This window comes from Saccopteryx bilineata, chromosome 1 (assembly GCF_036850765.1).
Source record: "Saccopteryx bilineata isolate mSacBil1 chromosome 1, mSacBil1_pri_phased_curated, whole genome shotgun sequence".
NCBI lineage: Eukaryota > Metazoa > Chordata > Mammalia > Chiroptera > Emballonuridae > Saccopteryx > Saccopteryx bilineata.
This window is the reverse complement of record NC_089490.1, coordinates 143,900,761-143,911,655: the sequence shown is the minus strand read 5'-3', so window position 1 is coordinate 143,911,655 and position 10,895 is coordinate 143,900,761.

Below are 10,895 nucleotides of genomic sequence, written 5' to 3'. Positions count from 1 at the left end.
AAGAACACTGCTCAGTGAAAAGTAACAGATGGCCAAGGTATGAAGACTAGAGGATCAGGCTAGTGGTCATCTATGGGGCAAGACAAAGATGAGTCAGGGACGGGAGCATCAGGAGACCCTCTCCAAGGCCTGCAGGCCAGACATGAATAATAATGATGATTCCAAGGACATGCATACTGCTATTACTAAGTCTTACTATAACTCAGTTTGTACAGTCTTTTCTGGACATATTTGATGATAGAATTAAGAAGTAATTAAGGTTGGAAAAGAACAATTTGTGTATGTTTGTCTTGTAATGTGGCAATCTGAGTTTTCATTCAAGGTTTTGGAAGCAAAAATTGGTAATGAGCCAAATTACTATTTAGAAAGAATGAGTTACATATATTCATCATCATATATACTTTTTTTTTTTTTAAAAAAAGGGTATTGATATGAAAAGGTCTGCAGAATTAATATCAATAGAACAAATGAGCAAGAGTATTGCAACATATACACCATGTTACATTTACTATAACCTGCAGAGAAAAGTGTACTCCACCCAAAGTTTGGTTGAATAGTCAAGACCAACACACACACACCTACCAGGGTTATATAAAAGGGTTTATGACTGCTATAACTGAGGTCTCTAGGGAGAACAGGGCAGACCTCTCAAGCAGGTGGGAAATGCCTTGAGAGAGCAAGGGAAGGAGACTGGCCTGGGCCTTTTATTGAGGTTAGAGATGGGCTAGGGTGAGTTCACACACACAGACTCACATAGGGGCTTTCCTGGACTGAATAACTTGCCAGCATCAAAGGAGTGAGGAGCCAGGCTTTTTTTTTTTTTTTTTTTTTTTTTCTATCATCACCTTTTACAGACATAGGGCATAGGGGGAAGAAGGAGGGTTAAAGCTTCTAAGTTGTCCAGCTGTCAGATAACAGAAAGTATATGCCTTACAGACATTGTAGGTTAGTTCCAGACCACCACAATAAGTGAGTATTGGTATAGACTGAGTTGGAACCTTTTTAGTGGTTGAGGGTCTTGCCTTCAATTTGTAAAAAATGCAACATAATTGAAGTGTAACAAAGTCAGGTCTGCCTGTATTGGTGTCTGATTCCTGACAGGGAGCTCATAAACCCTTCGTAAATTTCTAAGTGATAAGAGCACTAGGAGCATCTTCTGTTCTAATGAGGAGACTCTGGATGGACTCCTGATGGCTCCTGGATGGAAGCTGTCACCAGAAAGACAAAGCCATGATTCGAGTCTGGAATTTTCAGCTCCCCTTCTCCATCCTCCAAAGAGGGGAGAAGGGTGGAAACTGGAAGTAGTAATTGACAATCTTATGTGAGGAAGACAGCACATTCCCAACAGTGTGGGGTTGAGAGCTTCCTCGCTGGTGAGAACATCTATGTACTGAGAAGGTGAACACCCAAATTCAGAGGGGCCCTCCCAGACCTTGCCTTAGGTATCTCTTCATCTATCTAGTTATCTGTATCCTTTTATAAACTGGCAAACTTAAGTGTTTCCCTGAGTTCTATGAGCACTCTGGAAAATTAATCAAACCCAAGGAATGGGTTATAGGAACCTCTGATGTGTAGTCAAGCCAGACAGAAGTTGTGAGTAATCTGCAGATCTATTATTTGTGTTGGCATCTGAAGTGTGTGTGTGTGTGGTAGTCTGGATGAGGTAGTCTCCTGGGACTGAGACATTAACCTGTAGGATATGATATCATCTACAGGTAGATAATGTTATGATTCAGTTGTAGGACACTAGCTGGTGTCACAGATAATTGCTTGTTGTGGGAAAAAAACCTTATATATTTGGTGATGAGAAGTGTCAGAACTGAAGTGTTCTGAGTAAAAGTAAAGGAGACACATAGGAGGGAAGAGTGGATTTTCTCTACTTAGAAAGAATACTGGTTTTTCTAATATACTAGTAGTCAAACATTAAAACGTGAGGTCAGAACTTGACCTGTGGTGGTGCAATGGATAGAGTGTCAACCTGGAATGCCGGGGTTGCTAGTTCAAAACCCTGGGCTTGCTTGGTCAAGGCACATATGAGAAGCAACACTTGCTCCCCTCCCCCCCAGCTCTCTCTCTCTTCTCTCTAAAATATCAATAAATAAAATCTTAAAAAATATGAAGTCAGAGACCTCTGGTTTCTCATCTGCATTGTAAAAAGCTTAAGTGACATTCCTATCCTTAACAGAAAAATGTAAACAATCTTAAGATCAGCAACTCTTCTTAGAGCTGTCAAAGAATTGAGGTCACAGGGCAAACTGCTGTCTTCAAAATCGAAGAAAGAAAACAGTCACTTTAAAATGTGCCCACAGACCTGTGGTGGCGCAGTGGATAAAGCGTCGACCTGGAAATGCTGAGGTCGCCGGTTCGAAACCCTGGGCTTGCCTGGTCAAGGCACATATGGGAGTTGATGCTTCCAGCTCCTCCCCCCCTTCTCTCTCTCTGTCTCTCCTCTCTCTCTCTCTCTCTCTCTCTCTCTCTCTCTCTCTCTCTCCCTCTCCTCTCTAAAATGAATAAATAAAAAAGTAAAAAAAAAAAAAAATGTGCCCACATGCCCTGGCTGGATAGCTTGGTTGGTTAGAGTGTTATCCAGAAGCACACAGGTTGCTGGTTCAATTCCTAATCAGGGCACATACAGGAACAGATTGATATTCCTGTCTTTCTGTCTCTCTCTTCCTCTCTCATTAAAATCAATAATTTTTTTTTAGCCTGACCAGGTGGTGGCATAGTGGATAGAGTGTCAGCCTGGGATGCTGAAGACCCAGGTTTGAAACCCGGAGGTAGCTGACTTGAGCGCAGGCTCACTAGCTTGAGTGTGGAGTCACTGGCTTGAGCATGGGATTATACATATGATCTCATGGTTGCTGGCTTGAACTCAAAGGTCTCTGGCTTGAAGCCCAAGGTTGCTGGCTTGAGCAAGGGATCAATGGCTTGGCTGGAGCCCCCTACCCCTGGTCAAGGCACATATGGAAAAGCAATCAGTAAACAACTAAGGTGCTACAACTATGAGTTGATACTACTCATCATTCTCCCTTCCTGTCTGTCTGTCCGTCTTTCTCTCCCCACCCCCAAAATTAATATGCCCATAATATCCGCTCTTCTTTTTAATGTTTATTTTATTGATTTTAGAAAGAGAAGAAGGAAGAAAGAAGGAGGGGGGGCAACCATTGATCTGGATGTGCCCTGACCAGGGATCAAACTGGTAACCTGTGTGCTTTTGGATAACACTCTAACCAACCAAGCTATCCAGCCAGGGTGTGTGGGCACATTTTAAAGTGGCTGTTTTCCTTCTCTCTGATTTTGGAGACAGCAGTTTGCCCTGTGACCTCAGTTCTTTGACAGCTCTAAGAAAATTTGCTAATCTTAAACTTGTTTACTTGGAAAATTATAAGACACTGAAGAAAGAAACTGAAGAAGATACAAATAAGTGGAAGTATATACCATGTTCATGGATAGGAAGAATTTAACATCATTAAAATGTCCATACAATCAAAGCAATCTATAGATTCAAATAAATTCCTATCAAGATACTAATGGCATATTTCACAGAACTAGAACAAATATTCCAAAAAATTTACATGGAACCACAAAAGACCCTGAATAGCAACAGCAATCTTGAGAGAGAAGAACAAAGTTGAAAATATCAACTCACCTAATATCAAACTATATTACAAAGTCATAGCAATCAAAACAGCATACTACTGGCATAAAAACAGACATATAGATCAGTGGAACAGAATAGAGAGCCAAGAAATAAACCCACAACTCTATAGTCAATTAATTTTTGACAAAGGAGGCAAAAACATACAATGGGGTAAAAGATAGTTTATTCAATAAGTGTTGTTGGGAACATTGGACAGATATGTGCAAAAAAGTTGGAATTAGTTCACTTTCTTACACCATACACAAAAATAAACTCAAAATGCATTAAAGACTTAAATGTTAGACTTGAAATCATAAAATTCATAGAAGAAAACATAGGCAGTAAAATCCTGGACATTTCTGGAAGCAATATATTTTTTCTGATATATCACCTTGCTTAAGAGAAACAAAAGAAAAAATAAACAAATGGGACCACATCAATCAAAAAAGCTTTTGTACAGCAAAGAAAACCATAAACAAAATGAAAAGATGACCCACTGAATGGGAGAACATATTTTCCGGTATATCTGATTAAGTAGTTAATATCCAAAATTTGTAAAGGACTTATAAAACCAAAAGAAAATCCAATTTAAAAAATGGGCAAAAAACCTGAATAGTTTCCAGGTCCATCTATGTTGTTGCAAAAAGTAATATTTCCTTCTTTTTCATGGCCCCATAGTACTTCGTTGTGTATAGGTACCATAGCTTTTTAATTCATTCATCCACTGTCGGACCCTTGGGCTGTTTCCAGATCTTGGCTATTGTAAACAATGCTGCCATAAACATGGGGGTACATTTCTCCTTTTGAATCACTGATGTGGTGTTCTTGGGATATATTCTTAAAAGTGGGATGGCTGGGTCAAAAGGCAGTTAGATTTTTAATTTTTTGAGGAGTCTCTATACTGTTTTCCACAGTGGCTGCACCAGTCTGCATTCCCACCAGCAGTACAGGAGGGTTCCCTTTTCTCCACATCCTCGCCAGCACTTATTCTGTGCTGTTTTGTTGATGAGCGCCATTCTGACTGGTGTGAGGTGATATCTCATTGTGGTTTTAATTTGCATTTCCTTAATGATTAGTGATGTTGAGTATTTTTTCATCTGCCTATTGGCCATCTGTATGTCCTCTTTGGAGAAGTGTCTATTCATTTCTTTTGCCCAGTTTTTGATTGGATTATTTATCTTCCTGGTGTTGAGTTTTATGAGTTCTTTATAAATTTTGCTTATTAACCCCTTATCAGACGTATTGTCGAATATATTCTCCCATTGTGTGGGTTGCCTTTTAATTTTGTTCATATTGTCTTCAGCTGTGCAAAAGCTTTTTAGTTTGATATAGTCCCATTTGTTCATCCTGTCCTTTATTTCCCTTGCAAGTGGAGATAAATCAGCAAATATATTGCTGCGAGTGATGTCGGAGAGTTTATTGCCTATGTTTTCCTCTAGGATGCTTAATGGTTTCTTGACTCACATTTAAGATTTTTACCATTTTGAGTTTATTTTTGTGAATGGTGTAAGTTGGTAGTCTAGTTTTATTTTTTTGCAGGTAGCTGTCCAATTTTCCCAATACCATTTGTTAAAGAGACTGTCTTTACTCCATTGTATGCTATTACCACCCTTGTGAAATATCAATTGTCCATAAAGGTGCGGGTTTATTTCTGGGTTCTCTGTTCGGTTCCATTGATCTATATGCCTGTTCTTATGCCAGTACCAATCTGTTTTGAATACAATGGCCTTGTAGTATAACTTGACATCCGAAAGTGTGATACCATTCACTTTATTCTTCTTATTCAAGATTGCTGTGGCTATTCGTGTTTTTTCTTGGTTCCATGTGAATTTTTGGAATAGTTGTTCTGTATCTTTGAAGTACATATGTCATTGGTATTTTAATAGGAATTGCATTGAATTTATAAATTGCTTTGGGTGATATGGGCATTTTAATGATGTTTATTCTTCCTAACCATGAACATGGTATATGCTTCCACTTGTTTGTATCTTCCTTAATTTCTTTTATCAATGTTTTATAATTTTCCGAGTACAAATATTTAATCTCCTTGGTTATATTTACTCCTAGGTACTTTATTATTATTATTGTTTTGCAATAGTGAAGGGGATTGTTTTCTTAATTTCTCTTTCAGCCAGATCATTGTTGGTGTATAAAAATGCCTCTGATTTCTGAGTATTAATTTTATATCCTGCTACCTTGCTGAATTCCTTTATCAGGTCCAGTAGTTTTTTGATTGAGACTTTAGAGTTTTCTATGTACAGTATCATATTATCAGGAAATAATGATAGTTTTACTTCTTCTTTTCCAATTTGGATGCCTTTTATTTTCTCTTCTTGTCTGATTGCTATGGTTAGGACTTCCAGAACTATATTGAATAAGAGTGGTAAAAGGGGGCACCCCTGCCTTGTTCCTGATCTTAAGGGGATTGCTTTTAACTTTGGCCCATTGAGTATGATGTTGGCTGTGGGCCTGTCAAAGATGGTCTTTATCATGTTGAGGTATGTCCCTTGTATTCCCACTTTGCTGAGAGTTTTGATCATAAATGGGTTGGATTTTATCAAATGCTTTTTCTGTATCTATTGATATTATCATGTGATTTCTGTCCTTCCTTTTGTTTATGTGATGAATCACATTGATTGATTTGCAAATATTGTACCAGCCTTGCCTCCCCAGAATAAATCCCACTTGATCATGATGTATGATTTTTTTCATGTATTGCTGGGTCCAGTTTGCTAATATTTTGTTGAGAATTTTAGCATCTAAATTCATCAGGGATATTGGCCTATAGTTTTCTTTCTTTGTGTTGTCTTTGCCTGGTTTTGAAATCAGAATTATGCTTACCTCATAAAAGGAGCTTGGAAGTCTTCCTTCCTCTTGAATTTTTTGAAATAGCTTGAGAAGGATAGGAGTTAGTTCTTCTTTGAATGTTTGGTAGAATTCACCTGTGAAGCCATCTGGCCCAGGGCTTTTGTTTGTTGGGAGTTTTTTGATAACTGTTTTTTTTTCTTTTTTTTCTTTTTTCTTTTCTGAAGCTGGAAACGGGGAGAGACAGTCAGACAGACTCCCGCATGTGCCCGACCGGGATCCACCCGGCACGCCCACCAGGGGGCGATGCTCTGTCCACCAGGGGGCATGCTCTGCCCCTCTGGGGCATTGCTCTGTTGCGACCAGAGCCACTCTAGTGCCTGGGGCAGAGGCCAAGGAGCCATCCCCAGTGGCCGGGCCATTTTTGCTCCAGTGGAGCCTCAGCTGCGGGAGGGGAAGAGAGAGACAGAAAGGAAGGAGAGGGGGAGGGGTGGAGAAGCAGATGGGCGCTTCTCCTGTGTGCCCTGGCCGGGAATTGAACCCGGGACCCCTGCACGCCAGGCTGACACTCTACCACTGAGCCAACCAGCCAGGGTGATAACTGTTTTGATCTCATTTGTTGTAATCAGTCTATTTAGGTTTTCTGATTCTTTCAGATTGATTTTTGAAAGATTATATTTTTTCAAGGAATTTGTCCATTTCACCTAGGTTGTCTAATTTTTTGGCATACAGTTCTTCATTGCCACGGACCAGCATGGCTCCTAATAATGGTGTGGAATTAAGGAAACAGACTTATTAAGAAAAAAGGATGGGAGCGGGAGGACTCTTCAAATGCTGATGGCAATATCTGAGTGCCCCATAGCCCCAGTTTGCTTTATTATATAGCCATATGCAAATCAAGGAAGTCCTTAATACAAAGTTACAGATCTGAGGCTAAAACAGGAACTCTCCCAAGGCATAAACAGGAATCCCCCTACCATGCATAAGTGAAATCAACCAACATCTGAACAAAGAGTAAGAGGAAGGGCATGTAAATTGCTTTCAGCAACTTAAGGAAGCAAGTGAAGTGGGTACAAATACTCAGCATCATAGCCAATATAAAGATAAGGGGGAGAACTAAGTCTTTTGCTAAGCCTCGAATCTACAATGGCTTTTTGCCATTTACAGTCCACAACACTTCATAGTATTTTCTTACAATCCTTTGTATTTCTGCTGTGTCTGTTGTTACTTCTCCACCCTCATTTCTAATTTTATTTATTTGAGTTTTTTCTCTTTTTTTCTTGGTGAGCCTGACTAAGGGTTCATCGATCTTATTTATTTTTTCAAAGAACCAGCTCTTGGTTTCATTGATCCTCTGTATTTTTTTTTTTAGTCTCTATGTCATTTATTTCCGCTCTGATGTGTATTATTTCCTTCCTTCTATTTTCTCTAGGCTTTACTTGCTGTTCTTTTTCTAGTTCTTTTAGTTTCAGGATTAAGCTGTTTATTTGAGCTTTTTCTAGTTTCTTAAGGTATGCTTGTAATGCTATGAACTTCCCTCTCAGGACTGCTTTTGCTATGTCCCAAAGATTTTGAGTTGTTGTATGCTCATTTTCATTTGTTTCAAGGACATTTTTGATTTCTTCCTTGATCTCATTGTTGACCCGTTTGTTATTTAATAACATGCTATTTAGTTTTCAAGTGTTTGAGTGTTTTTCAGTTTTTCTATTGTAGTTGATTTCTAGTTTCATGCCATTGTGGTCAGAGAAGACACTTGATATGGTTTCAATTATCTTAAATTTGTTGAGACTCATTTTATGCCCTAATATGTGGTCTATCCTAGAGAATGTACCATGCACACTTGAAAAAAATGTATATTCTGCTGCTTTAGGGTGAAAGGTTCTGAAGATATCTATTACATCCAGCTGATCTAGTGTGTCCCTTAATTCTGCTGTTTCTTTATTAATTTTCTTTCTTGAGGATCTATCCAGTGATGTTAGTGAGGTATTGAAATCCCCTACTATTATAATATTGCTGTTGATCTTTCCCTTTATGCCCATCAAAATCTGCTTTATATATTTAGGTGCTCCTATATTAGGTGCATAGATATTTATAATGGTTATCTCTTCCTGTTGGATTGCTCCCTTTATCATTATGTAGTGACTTTCTTTATCCCTTACTATAGTCTTTGTTTTAAAGTCTATTTTGTCAGTTATAAGTATTGCTACTCCAGCTTTTTTTTTCATTTCCATTTGCATGAAATATTTTTTTCCATCCTTTACTTTCAGTCTATGTGTATTTTTTGTTTTGAGGTGGGTCTCCTGTAGACAGCATATGTATGAGTTCTGTTTTCTTATCCATTGAGCTATCCTATGTCTTTTGATTGGAGCATTTAATCCATTTACATTTAAGGTTGTTATTGATATGTAGTTATTTATTGCCATTTTTATTGTCATATATATTTACTATATATATATTTATATGTATTTACCCTGCTTTGTTCTGTCAACAGCAGGCCCCTTAACATTTCTTGCAGCATTGGTTTGGTTGTAATGAATTCCTTGAGTTCTTTTTTTGGTCTGGGAAGCTTTTTATTTCTTCTACAATTTTAAATGATAATCTTGCTGGATAAAGAAGTCTTGGTTGTAGGTTCTTGTTCTGCATTACTTTGAATATTTCTTGCCATTTCCTTCTGGCCTCAAGTGTTTCTGTTGAAAGGTGGATGTGAGTGACGTCACGGAAATGGCGCCGTGAGCAGCGCGTCCGACAGCTCTCCCCTAAATCACAACAAATTTATCAACTAGAAACAGAAAAATTTATCCTCGGAGCATTCCGGAGTTCCACACAAACTGATAGAGAAAGGACTGTTATCACTTGAATCTGAGAGACGAGGGTGTGGAGGAATCTACCACAGGGACGTTCTTTCAAACCGCAAGGAAGTGCGCCTGTGGTGAGTCAGCCCATATACTTGGGAACCGCCAGCCACCGCAAGCGGCCGACGCGAGCCGCCACCGCGAGCTGCCGCGAGCCCCTGCAAGCCGCGGCGCCGCCGCGAACCGCCACTGCGAGTGGGGGTCGCCGGCCACCGGTGCCCGGAGAGCCCCATTCGCACGTGTGCCTTGGGCATTCCACGCGCCCAGGGCGCCCTGCTGGCCCGCACACCCAGGGGGCTCCATTATCCTGCGCCTGGTGCGGTCCAGCCGCCAGCGGCGGGGCCAGCGGGAGAGGCTTGGGAGATTCTCTCCGTGGGCGGGGCACCTCACCCAGCCATTCAAGCTAACAATCAAGCGTTGGGGGAGGGGCGCGCGCAGGCAGCCTAAAATACCTTCGGAAGCACAGATGCGACCCAATCACTGAAATTAGCTTAACCCATAAAATCTGCGCACCCTCGGTTCTAATTGATAAGATCTCTCTCAGTTCAGCGATCCAAGACAAGAGGCGTGATATTTTTTAGTGCCTCTCGCTAAAGGGGCGGGGGCAACTTCTGATTGATAGAGCCTCCATATTCAGGGATAAACGCTAACAAGAAGGACTTGGCAGATAATAAGGTCTATACTACACTAGTCGTAAGCAGAGACTAGTGCCTCTTCTTCCCTGCAAAAACAGGCTACAAAGTGTGAAAAGCCTGGGTTGAGAGGTCCAACTAAATGATAGGCGCTGAACAGTCACCTTGACAACAATTGACTCCCACCCCCGCCTGATTACACTGGAGGCCCTGACTGTCAGAGCCTTTCCCAAAGCCTTGCACTGAGTGGGGATAGAGTGGGGATTTCCCAGCTCTTTGAGCCTCTTACTCCCTAGGCAGAAGCAGTTGCAGCCTTATAGCTGGATCACCAGGCTGCTAATTCAGAAAGGGGGGACTAGGAGAGAGAATCCAGGAAAGCAAACTCTCTCATCGTTGGACCCTGCAAACGCCAACAAGCCTTTACTTCCAGCAAGACTAAAGCCAATTATATGACATTGCCATAGAATCCCATCAACTGCAAATCCCTACCTAAGAGTGACACAGGGGCAGAGCCTGGGGTACAGAGTCACCGACCAGGAAGAGGGAGAGAAAAGAAAAAGGAAGAAGTTAACCTCTCAAAATCAAGAAAAACCCACAGACTTTACAACTTGATCCACTAATTTTGTTGTTGTTGTTGTTGTTGTTTGTTTCTTCTATCTTTTTGCCTTTATTTCCTCCACCTCGGTCCTTCTATTCTCTGCCTATCTTATGCTTCCCCTTTCTTGAACTACACTACCCATGAGTGTTGCATTTTATTTTTCTTCTTTATCCTCACCCTCCTTTAAGGTTATACTCCAAAACACTTAACTCTCACTCTCTCCTCTTTTGTTTTTTTTTTTTTTGTCTTGCTTTATTTTGTTTTTTTCTCTTCCTATTTTATTTCTTCCTTCGTTTTTCTCTTTTTCTTATTTTTTCCTGTCTATTCGTTTTTTCTTTTCTCATTTTACTTTCCTCCCATATAATCCT